Here is a 12,904-nt window from a genome sequence, read left to right as displayed (position 1 = left end):
GCCCCACGCAGACAGACACTGTGACCAACAGCATTGTGTAGATGTGTGCGTTAGTGTAAATGACACTAGAAGAGAAGAGCAGAGGAGAACACAGTGTTGGGTGCAGGGGTACGGGGAGGGCACGGGGCTGGTGGCCGCTGGGGTAAGGGTGGGGGGTATAGGGCACCAGAAGGGCGTAAACAGAAAGACATAGAATACAGTCATTACCCACCCAGGGCTATTCCTCTCTGGCCCATTAGCTGCTGGCGGCCGTGACCAATTGGGTTTTGTCGCTCCTAGCAGGGTCATCCAGTGGTGGTCTGGGCCTTTTCTATAACGGACGCTCACTCAGCCGTCCTCACACAAAACCTTTAAGAGGGAGAGAAATTCTCTCCTTGACTCCCTCTCCTCTCTCTCTCTCAGTTTAAAAAGAGCCAGTCAGGCAAGAAAGAGAAAGAGTGAAAAGTGATCATGAAAAGAGATTTGTTGCGATGTGAGACGCGCAGGGAAGTGATCGTTTAGCCACACGTGGGTTGAAGGGACTCCATGGCAGTGGGTCTTGTTAACCCTCTTGACTCGTATGCCAGAAACCACATCAAATCGTTCTGTGCCTCAAAGTCCGAGGCTGTGGTTCCTTGTGGGATAAGCTCACAACTTCACAACTGCAGGCGTGTGTAAGTTTCAAAGTGGAAAGGAGGAATTTCAATAGGCCACAGCAGATTATCCAGTGTGTATGAACACTGAACCTTGAACTCAGGCGGTTAAAAAAAGGTGCCAGTGAAAAAGAAAAGGTGTTGAAGGTTGATCTTGAAAGAATTTAAGTTTAATTTCATAAATTAGATTCAATGAATGAAGTAAACCTCCCTTCCATGATTTATTTTTTTACTGAATCATTGCTATCTTTCTGAAAAAGGCATTTTTGGATTTTGGATGTTTATACAAAGAACGCTTTGTATTCCAAATAATTGTCTGCACATAAATGCATATTCGCTCTAGTATGAGTTATGTATGCCTGTCTGTGTGTGGGTGTGTTTTTTTTGTCCAGGCCCAAGTTGAATAAAAGGCCAGTTAGCCACCTAGCGGGCTACTAATTCTCCATGTCAAATACAATGGCTGCAATTATATGGTAATCAGTGTTGGTGGCTCATACCTTTCTGGTGCTTTCTGAGAGTGTGTGTCTGGCCGAGCTGCTCCTCAGGGAGACGGTTAGTCACGGCTTATTATTGACCCATTAGACACCCGTCCCACTGCCAGAAAGAAACCAGTCGGCTCACAGGCCGTGCTGCATTCACTCAACAACAATAACGAGAGGGAGACTGAAAATGAAGTTAATCATTTTGTTATGTAGGGATAAAATGAATGGACTCATCAGTGCTTAAAGTGTGATTAGGATTTGTTACATGTGTGGGACCGTACCAGTGCTGTTCAGTGTTTAACATCATAACTGACAACTTTATACACCAAGTTGTTGGGTTACACACAATAGCATGTATTTTTTAAAAGTCTGCATAGACTTAAAATAAGAATTAAATTACTTAGGAAAACCGGAGCAAACTTTAAATCGGTATATGCTTAAACCTCCTTAGTACTCAGGGAGAAAATAGTTTAAGAAATGAACACAATGTTAGGAAGTAACTGTAGAAAACGTGCATCTGTACCTCATCTAAAACTGTAGGATATTTAGATGAAATGTAAACCATGGTTATAGTTAGAGAGCTAAAATTTGCACAAACGCTCCAACCCTTCCACTCATTCTTTTGCTGCATATGCAAATCAGTCGTTGCCAAGCCGTATTCTGGCACCCAACCGTACTTTTTGTTGTCCTTTAAAACTGAGGATGGAGTAGATATACATAAATGATTATCATTCATAACACGACGCATGCCTGCGAAGATATTCTCTTTTCAAAACACAGCCTTGTGTCTTTGCTGCTCGTTCTCTTCGTCATATAATCGACAACTGTGTTGTTTTGATATAATCCTCCAGATCTGTCAACTCTAAAGCTTGCCCTCTGCCCCACCCATCCCTCCATCTCCCCCACCCCGCAACACACCCACACAGACCCCTCTGCCACCTCCTCTGCAGTCCCCACCCCTCCAAAGCAAAGCTCTCTTTGTTAACCTAATGTGCTTTTACCAGTTGCTTTCTGCCAAGGAGACATCTGCTGTGTGCAACCAGTCAATATTGTGAGGACAGTTCAAAGCGGCCAGTTCATTATCTGTGTCAGCTTAACAACCCGAAGGTAGCGGTCTAAGGGACACAAGGAGGAGGAGGAGGTGGAGGAGGAGAGGAGGGGGACACAATGTGCGAGGACACAATGGACTCCTCATTAACCAGTGATTTATCATGATGGGATGCCCAGTTCAACCTTTGCCCCCCCCCTCCCTCCACGCACACACCTCTAGAACCCCTAGAAAGGGATCCTATTGTTGGAAAAAGGAAAGAGAGGACTGTGAAAGTGGAGTTGAAAGCGAAATGATATAGTTAAAAAGTCAAATGAAAAGTAAAAGTGATAGAAAATCATCCATACCTAAAGTGTGTCCTTTTCAGAGTGTGTGAGAATAAAGCCCAGCGGGGGCCAACACACTCAAACTTCTGTGCTTTTCAGTTCATTTTTATTAGTTTAACTATTTAAAAAAAAAAAAAAAAAAAAAGAGAGACTGGCAGTTTCTCCTTCATAATTACTGCCTACTTTGATGCTTTGATTTCAGTACACTTGTCTCATAGATTTGAAATGTTATACTATAAAAATGCAGGGAGTTTTTCACTTTCTTAAGGACTTGTGAGAATAGCCATTCGCATGAAAAAGTTATTAAACATTACACACAATTTGTGTCACACCGTAAAAATTAGCCTTGCAACAGACACACCCTCCCTTTCCTGAGTCGGGCTTTATGAAAGTCAAATCTCTCTGTCGTGATGATATCATACATGTCAAAAAGCCTCTAAAGATGCTCCATGCATGCATATGCAGGGAGATCATAGTCCGTCCTCGGCCGCTCTGCCTTCACAGAGACGGAGCCTCCTCTTGCACATAAAGGCTGTATAATGAGCGTTTAATGTATGGCTTCTCAAAATGCAAGAGAAAAAGGAATATTCAACGTGGCCCATGTGGTGGTTTTGTAAAGCTGCTGCGTGAAGGAACACACCCCTTTTCACTTTCGCCTTTTCCATCCTTTCCATGCAAACCCCCTCCTCTCCTCCCCTCCCTCCCTTTCTGAATCCATTTGCTTAAATCAATCTCACAGGAGGCGGTCGTGGATAATGTACCAGCCAGGGTTTGTAAACCGTTTTGTTAACAATGCATTTTGAAAAGAAAAGAAAAGAGGAGGAGAGAGATAAAGTGAGACAGAGAGAGTGAGAGAAGTAGACGGGGAGAAATGGGCAGAAGGGTGCTGAAAGAGGAACAGTTGGGTGGGTGTGGTGCGCGGCACCGCTTCGGACAGGCCCTGTCGACTGGTGACACCCCGTCCCATCTCCTCCTCCTCAGCTAAAGCCTGCATCCGCCTAATTCGGTCCAGTCCTCGCTTTAGTCACACCACCTGCCTTCATTCTTCACTACACACCCACCCATCCGCTGACATGACGAACAGACGGAATAAACCCCTGCCTAAATACCCCCCTCATATACATGTGCTGCGCATGTAGCCACACTGACAGGGCCAGTGTTGTGAAAGTGATCAATAATGAGCAATGAGAGATGATCATGGTCGGTCTCTCTGTTGTGTCAATATTTTGCTTAATGGTGACAGGGGAACACATGTGACGGATCAGAACAGGTTCATGCCTTGTTACAGTATCAAAATTGCTGCTATCAAATTAGTCTTTGAAAGCCAAGTTAAAAACTGTGACTTCAGATGAGGAATGATTAGCTTTAAAAGCCACTCAAACCACCTAACTTGTCAAAATGAAGGTACCAACAAGGTACCAAACAATACCAACTCCACTGACACACTTTTCCTTTTGAAATACGTAGTTGATAATGTTTTGAATATTCTGATTGCCTTTGAATGTCCCTGTTCGATGAGCTCGGCTGATATCTTCAGCTAATTAACAAATCTTTTACTAAAAAAATAAATATTAGAATGAACAAACTTGTAAACTTCAGCTTTGTGGGAATTTGTCCTTGGTTAGTTTACGTTTGACCGGAAGCACGCGGTGAACGCGGTGCTGTTGAGGAAGTTTAGTAGTCCAAACTCACATTTACGTCAGAGAACCCTAAAATCTTTAAAATGCAACACGAGACCAAAAGAAATCAACAATCCGTCCATTATATTTTAGCCAAATCACACACATCTTGCAACAAACAACAACGGGAGAGAACATGACACACACTATTCTCACAGCTGTAGGTTTATCCAAAGATGCGTTACTGATCTTTGTACATTTGTGATGGGAACAAGGGTGATGCTGTGAGCATTTTCATTTCAAACAATAAATCATGTAGTTTAAAATGTCTTGAAATATACTACAAAGTTGGATCAGAATAATAATCACATGAGAAACATTTAACTCAGAACATCAACTCATTATCGCTGGCAGACGTTTGTCCGGGCTATGTAAGCAAGGGGTCAGTTGCTTCTGTACAAGTTAGTAGTGACACATCCTATCAGCTGGGACCTGTTCCTCTGTGTTCTCTCTGCTGAGCTACTTTGCCTATCAAAGCCCCTTTTAGCCCAAGGAAGTCTGAGCCAGTTTGACACAATATTCCCTCAGGACGCTCTTAGATCTCCACCAAAGCACCCATTACTGGATCATAAGCTTCAGAATCAGGCAACACTGGACAGGAATCCCCAGTTGAGTCCTGTGGATCCGAGCTGATTTGCAACGTAAGCCCCCCTGTGATTGCCCATTAGCCCCCGTCCCCACTGAAAGCGACTGGTAGGGTAGCATGTGTAGCTCTAACCGGCTACTGTGCATTGCCATTAAAGGGTCGCTATACCATTACTTCCCCTAATTGGCAGTGAGGGGTATTAGGAGACGTTGTGGCTTTGGGGAATTGATAGTGACATCTGATCTGATGTCCACTTAAAATGAAGATGATGTTGAGTCATAGTGTGTTGACAGAACAGTATTCCCTCAGGGCACAGCTTAGGATCTGATGATTGATGGGTTATTATAATACAAGTCCCCTGAGTCAAGACTGGTTTTACTTTTGGCTCATTTCCTTTGGTCCACACCACAGCTGAATGTTTTCAACTGTACTTTAAATTAAACCAGAGTCCGTAAACAAATCTGGACTGACTGAAAATTAACCTATTTGACAGCAATTCTGTTAACAGAAACGTTGTATGTTAAACAGATGTATATTATTTTGGCTCCTGTTAAAAAGGCCTAGATTTAGTTTTTATTTTAGTTATTATATGCATGAGCATAACATTAATTTAATGTTGGCAAGGAATCTTGAATATTACAAACTATCTTTCTATTATTCATTCAGTCATCTTCTGTAACTGCTTGTCCTGTGAAGGGCTGCTGGAGCCAGCTGTCATTGGGCGAGAGGCGGGGTACACCCTGGACAGGTCGCCAGTCTATCGCAGGGCTTCTTTCTATTATGCAACTTTTAAATTCAATATAAAAAAAGTTTTTGTGTCAGTTCCTATAGCATTAAGTTTTGCTCGAACCTTCAAGCATTTAAGTGCAGTTTTTAAAGTGCAAAAAGCACTGAATCAAATTGGGGAACATTCCACAGGCCAGAAAATGTTAGTAATTATACAAAATGATCCCTCAGCACAGAGTCATACTAGTTTTAAAGTGAAAAACAGGACAGTAACTGGCCACCAACATAAAATGAACGCAGCATGGGAAATAATTTCAAGGAGGATGTATCATGTTGAAGGGAGACAGACCAGGGAAAATCTATGGTACTCAACATTCACATTAATGTCTTGACCCTACATTAATCAGATTCCTGAATACAGTAACTGAGTTGACAATCATTAATGAGATAACCTTTAATAAAACTGAAAGTCAAGACAATCTGTCTTGGGCAATCCAATCACAAGGGACCAACCTAAAGTACAGGTGTGAACACATCCAGGATGCATTGAGAGATCTGATCTCAGATCACACTTGGAGGTGGTCCGGGACTCATTTGTAGAACTTACTTTGTCAGTGTGAACACACATGTGTCCTGGATCACATTAAAAACTACCTATGCAACAGGGGCGGTCTGTGTAAGCAGAGATTTGAGTTCAGTTACTATAGTAAATGTAAAGCATGTACTATGATAGTGATGTGAATTCTCTGAATAAATTCTCTTTTTTCTTTTAGTCAGAGAAGTTGGAGAGCACTGAACTTGGATTAGCTGTTAATCAGCTCATGAAAGTTAATCTGCTTCTTTAGTGTTAAGTTAATGTTTCCATGAAAATGTGCAATTGAAATTAAGTTTGTTGCATTTTAAGGATTTTACAGGAATCCACAGGATTCTAGGAGTCAACACAAAAATGTTATGTCCTGCACTACTGGATCAGCAAGCGACACCTGATTTATTTGTTTTGTAGGTGCACCAGAGACCACAACAGTCCCAATCTGAGCCTATCCCGCCACCCACAGTCGGCCAAAAGAGTGTGACGCATGAACCAAGCTGTTCACATTTTAGCTACATGTGATCTGCAGATCAGAGCACACAGGCACTGAGTGTGGTCCATCAACAGCTCTTCCTAATCAACCCCGGAGACCCCGGCCTTTTAGCCAGCAGCCCTCAACATGTCTTGCCGTGTTTACACACGCTGATTAGTTTGGTAAGTGTACCGAATGTCCCAAGGACGGTGATCTCTGAATCAATGTGCTCCTCAGTCCCATCTTTTATCTTTCCATCCCTCTGTCACAAAAGCCAGAGATCCTCTTGGAATCGGTGAGAGAAATTAGGGGATCAGAGTCGGCCCACTCCTGAGCAAACAGACTGAGCTAATGGACCAGCCGCTTTCTCCTCCCCTCAAATTATTAGCGGAGCGAGGGAATGTAGCCAGTCCAGTCATGATGTTAATGCTAAAGCTCGCTAATCCCTTACACACACACTGGCCTCGCACTTGCCTTGATACACACATGGCTACTGGGTAATCACTCCACCACCCAGGCAGTGAGAGAGGATGGGAGCGGGCAAGACCAAAGGAATGAGACTGAAAATGCACATGTGCACATGGCAGAGTTCCCAGGGGCCTGAAAAATGAAAAAGGAGAGAATCCTGCTCATTGTCCACAGCTCGGAACTTAAACTTGCCTTCGTGGATTTGATTCAACATAACTGTTGACAGTTTGTGTCTCTGATGTGTGAAATCAGGTTCTCTTATTATTGCTGCTTTTGACATGAGATCAATCGAAAAGTCTGTGGACTCAAAGGGGAAACCTGACTCTCACTGGAATGCAAAGGTAACCCAATGCAAACTCATCCAAATCTTTCCTCTCCATCCTTTTGTCACTGCTGAAGCCAGTCTCCGATGGGTAGCAACAGCTGGCTAAAGCAGAATATGTTAATGCAACTTCTTGGGAGGAGTACTTTGGGCTTATGAGGGATTAGCGCTTGTTGGCCAGCCCTGACTCCCTGCTGAGCGAGCACGCTAATACAGGTGTTAGTAAACTGGCATTAGACTCCAGCTAATTAGCTTCCATTCACCAAGTGATTGTCCAGCTAGCTCTGCCATTTGTAGTGATGTTTGCTCATCGGCAGGGAGGTCTCTGTGCTGTGGTGGGTCTGTCATGATCCGACATGATCTCCCTTCTTCCTACTTTCACTCCCTTTAGGCCACTGGACAGCAGGGGCCATCCGACAGACACAAACTCAGACGGTTTTATAGGAGCTAGATGCTAAAATATATGAACAGAGAAGAGCTTGTAGTCATGTGTCTATAGAAATTGTCAGAAGACAACTTTCATGAATCGTAAAACACAGTAGTGGCCTCTAAAGGATGTGTAATGTGAAAAAAAAAGATTAGATATTATTTATGTTGCGTCAATAATAATACAAATTCTCTAAAACTGTCTGTATAAAACCCACCCTGACCCACTAAGGCGACAGTTGCAAGGCATGGAAAAACTCCCTTTCAACAGGAAAAAACCTTGAGCAGAACCCAGCTCATATGGAGGGGCCCATCTTCTTAAGGTTGGCCAAGTAGAAACAGAAAAATAGAGAGAAGAAAGCAGCACAGCAGGTCAAAGCTGAACCAAGAAGCTGATCTGTAAAGTGAGATGGGAGTTTACAGGGTGTAGTTCAGGCAACCAGTTTCTGACTTACCATAAAGGGTACCCTGTTACCTCTGCTTTCTTTTCTAAGGCTGACTAACCTGGTCTAGAGGTATACGTCACACCAGATTGTTACACAGAACCATCTGGGAAGTCACCACTAGTGAATGGACGCACCATCTCTATATTGTGAGCTAAGCACAAAGCACGGTCTGGAGAGCTCTGGAAGCAGACAAGCAGTCAGCGTAGCTTGTGTTGCAGTCAGGGGATTCCTGACGTTTTTGTATGAGGAAATTGGGCATAAAAAAAGCACCGTCGGCATACTAAAACACACCTCTAAGATCTTGTAGTGTAAAAGAATAAGCACAAACAATTTTAAGATCCAATGTCTATGAAAAATAATTATCCTTTAATTTCACTTATCTATTTCTGTTGTATGAATGCAAACATACAAATGTCTTATTTGATTAGTATTTTATTTAGTATTCTTTGGGCATTTTCTTTCTGCAGGGCTACAATGACTGAAAACTTACAAACGGAGTCACAAAGAACGCTCTTCAGTGACAAGAAGAACAAGGAGGTCTGCAACAGATGGACTCAGGTTAGTCTTGGAGTGACAACAAAATCACTGATTTTTTCGTGGTGCTCGGGTCTAACCAGACAGTACCTTGAAAAACTGTATTAGTTTTTCTGCTTACTGCACTTTGTATGAAGTTAAAAATTGTAAATAACTGTTGAAAAAGGCTAATGGCATTGTTTCTTTAAATAATTCTCACTTAAAACTACAACTACGTCAAGATGTGGCAACTATAAGCAAAAAAATAATAACTTAATAATTTCAAACTTAAAAATGAAACCAAATTTATATTCTACAATTCTTAAAAAATTCAAACATCTTCAAATAAGAAATAAAAATCTTAAGTATTTGCCAAGATACTGGTTTAATAAAACTCTAATAGATGATGCTTGAGACTAACACTTAAGGTGTTAGCAGAGAATAAAGAAGACGATTGAGACATTTTTCATCCACCTGTTTGTGGACAGAATATGTATAGAATATGAGGGAAAAAAATCCTGTATAAATGGAAAAAGTCAAAAACCTTTTTAACCCATATGCATTAGCAACAGTTAATGGGATATTTCTTTACAAAACACTGAAGATTGAAAGCTCTGGGATTTCTGTAAAACGGTACAAATGTGCTGGTTTTTCCATGAGTATTACACTGTTGCCGTTCACTACAATGAATGCCCTGTGTTTGCATGTGTGATATACAAAATAACGAGCTATGAATATAGGATGTGGACAGGAATTGAAAGATGGGTATTATGTGCCCTTCACTGTTGCTGCATGTGGGAAAGAGACTAAAGGTTAGTTGGTTGACATTCCCAAAGCCATTCTGGCGGCGATGTCGGCAGTTCAAAGGAGTCATTAAGCTTCGCCCGTCCTTCCACAAAGAGGAGATTTAAGACAGCAAATAGATCTGATAGTGAAAACTCAAAGCCAAACACAAATATCCACTAAGAGGCTTTGGTGTATTATGCTATTATTACCCCATACAACACCGTACAGATTTAACTGTTTCAAGTTTAATTTTCTCCTGGGAAAGTCTCATCATAACCGATCATTGGCCCGTTTCATGTTACCTATTAAGACAAAAACAAACCAAATTATAAATATTAAGTCCTGGGGATAGTAAAATCTTAAAACAATCAATATATCAACTGTACTTCTAAAATACTTTCATCATTGAGAAGGTCTAATAAAGCATGGGTGATGTTAGCTAACTTAATTAGCTGACAAAAGCATTCTCATGAGATGGGCTCATAGGCCAATACACATCCCTTTAGAGAAGGGTCTGCAGCTCAGCAGTAGAACAAAGGCTACACTAGACTGGTACACTTATAAGGAAACTTCCTATGTGGCATATTATTGTTAAAGAAAACTACAGAAAGTAATGTGACCCATTTCAACAGATGCTTACAGACGCAAATGATATGTCTTTGAGAAATAAATAAGACAAAGCACGCCTTTGGTGTCACACTTGCTGATCAGTGTACCTGGTTTCTTGGCGTCATTCTCAGAAGTAGCATAGGGAGGTCAACACTTTCGACTGTTATGTGAATGGCCAAATTTCTTTTTGCTTAACTGATGACCAGGATCAATCAAACTGCTTAAACTATTTCCAACGTTTGTTGATGCACAAACTGGCATGCATCTTGTGGGGATTCACTCACCTCATAACGATGACTTTTGTCAAACATTTTTCCAGCGCTGCCTCAGAACAAATGTGCTGTTGGTCAGGCAATGCGATCTGGTTACTGTAAATCACACAAGAAAATAACACTTTGAATACATCACATCTCCATAGCCTATAGTCAGTAGTCTTTTTTTTTTTTTTTTTTTTTTTTAATTAGGTAGCAGTGTGTGTTCACAAAACTTCCAAATTTAAAATAAATGCACGCAGATGTAAGATTTCAGTTAACAGCAGGTTGGCCAGATGTGCATGTGTATTCTTATCTCTACCTGCTGGGAGCTGCCAGGTCCCGAGACCCTTTTTAGGAATGTCTATTGAAAAACAATGGTAATCTGTTTGCTCTTTTAATGAGCTCATTGTTCCTCGAAGGAGGAAAAAGCAGGTCTCATTGCTGCTTAGCCGCAGTTCTTTGAGCAGGAAAGCTCCTCTGAGTACCACTGATACTCCGCTTCGTCACAACATATTGCAAAAGTCTAAGCTGAAAGTCTGAGCCCGCAACAAAGCCAGGACACAGGAAGACTCTGAGCCTCTGTCATACTGTGGAGCTTTGTTCACTACTGGTTAGAGGATCTGACAGCTGGTATGGCCTTTTAAAGCCTTCAAACTTTTGATTTCCTTTTTAAATTTCCCAAAGTTGTTTAAAATACAAAAAAAAAAGGTTTTCACTCTATATGACAAACATATGACAAAAATAGTTTTGTGACTTTTGGACGTGGTTCAATGTTCACAATTTGCATATACATATTAAAAAGAACAGAAATCATGTATCTATATTCTGCATCTGTTTATTAAGACACTTCACTGAACCACAGTTATGTCTACACACCACATTATAAACCCTAATTGTAACTTTAACTTAAAAATAGTGATTGTGCCTTAGTAAATAACCACATTAAGCACAAAATAGGCACTAAATTAGAAAAATAAATCCAGTGGTAAAAAAAAAAGAAGTTGCATTTTAGAGATAAAACCGGTAAGTAACAAGTTGACTTTTGGCACACTGAAATATTCATGGATCTGTTATCATTTGGACAATAAAACACATTAGAGATTAATTACCATTGAAATGTATGACAATAAATGGATATCTCAGCTCGAGGTCACAGAAAAGCAAAAGGCATCAACGCGACTATTGTTCACACCAGCTGCATCAGTAGACGGAGCAACAAATAATGGCAACAGTCTGCCTTAATGATGCGGGCCTTCTCTCATAACGCACATACACACTCCATAGGTACCATCGAACCCTGCATCTTGATCAGACAGTGCCTCGCTAATTGAGCTAATCCCCACTTCAGGATCAGCACTGTCCCCTGAGGTCTGACCCTCCACCCTGGTCTCCTGCTCTCACTGTCGCGGCTCTCAGCTTAAACCTCCCGTCCCCTCTGTGGCTCATGTGGACTGTAAAGCTGTTTATTGGGAGACAATGGGCAGCAGATTGTGCTGTCAGGCTCCATTAATTACCATCATTAGCATCACACTCCAGAGTCTGTGGAACTGGGGTCCTAAGCCTTAAGCTGTGTTGGCGTACAGCATGTGTGTATGTGTGTGCGTGTGCTTGTGTGTGACGTGTGTATATGCCGGCATGCAATCCCATTCAGAAATCTTTTCAAAATGTTTTTGTTTGTACTCTGATCTGTCATATGTGTGTCTGTGTAGCATGTGTGGCAATCTGTCACAACATTTATTAATATAGATCAGAGTCAAAAGAATGTGCAGGAATACAATCTGACATGTGCAATATACCAGCTAAATACCAGACGGTGCAATTAATGTCATCAGTAAGGACATCCGAACAACTGCCAGAAGGCCATAAAGTCTGAAAGTTTAGTGTCTGCAGAAAAATCATTTGGTAATTTTGTAATTCCAAGACTAAAATATGGAAAAGCTGTACTGATGAGATAAGACTAAACAAACACACTCTGGTTCAGTTGTGACTCCAGTTTTTGACATTTCATCTGCAGGTGACAAGAAACAGCCCTTCGGTTCTTGTGGTTTTAAACACAAGTACAAAAGGGCAACATGGCCATCAATAATAGCTTACACTGCAGCTTGCTAATGATATAAGCCAGTTATAATTATCCATTATGGTCCAGCCATTTTTTCAGGTGTCGTCAAAAGGTGGGAAATGACTCAGTGTTGCCAACTTAAAAGAACGACATCAGTGCCTTATTAATTATACAACATACACATAATACAAGTACATGTATGAGCAATATCCACTGTTCTAAAAGTGAATCCTGTCTGAATATTACTTCAAGTGAAGTGTGGCAGAACAGCAGTGACAGAGACGTCAAACTTATTATGCAATACTGAGAAAAAGGCAGGAGGGACTCTTGACAGTATAAAGAATGCGAAGAAGTCGACGAAAACCAACTCTTTATGATCCATATGTCTTTTAGTGCAAGCTAATCAATGGTCAAACGCAATTGACCACTGACCAGCATTGGTATTTCGACCTCCAGCAGCGAAGCTCTAAAAGGAAATTGA

The sequence above is a fragment of the Chelon labrosus genome, assembly GCF_963514085.1.
Source record: "Chelon labrosus genome assembly, chromosome: 3".
In the NCBI taxonomy this organism is placed as follows: Eukaryota; Metazoa; Chordata; class Actinopteri; order Mugiliformes; family Mugilidae; genus Chelon; species Chelon labrosus.
Note: the sequence above shows the minus strand (reverse complement) of the source record.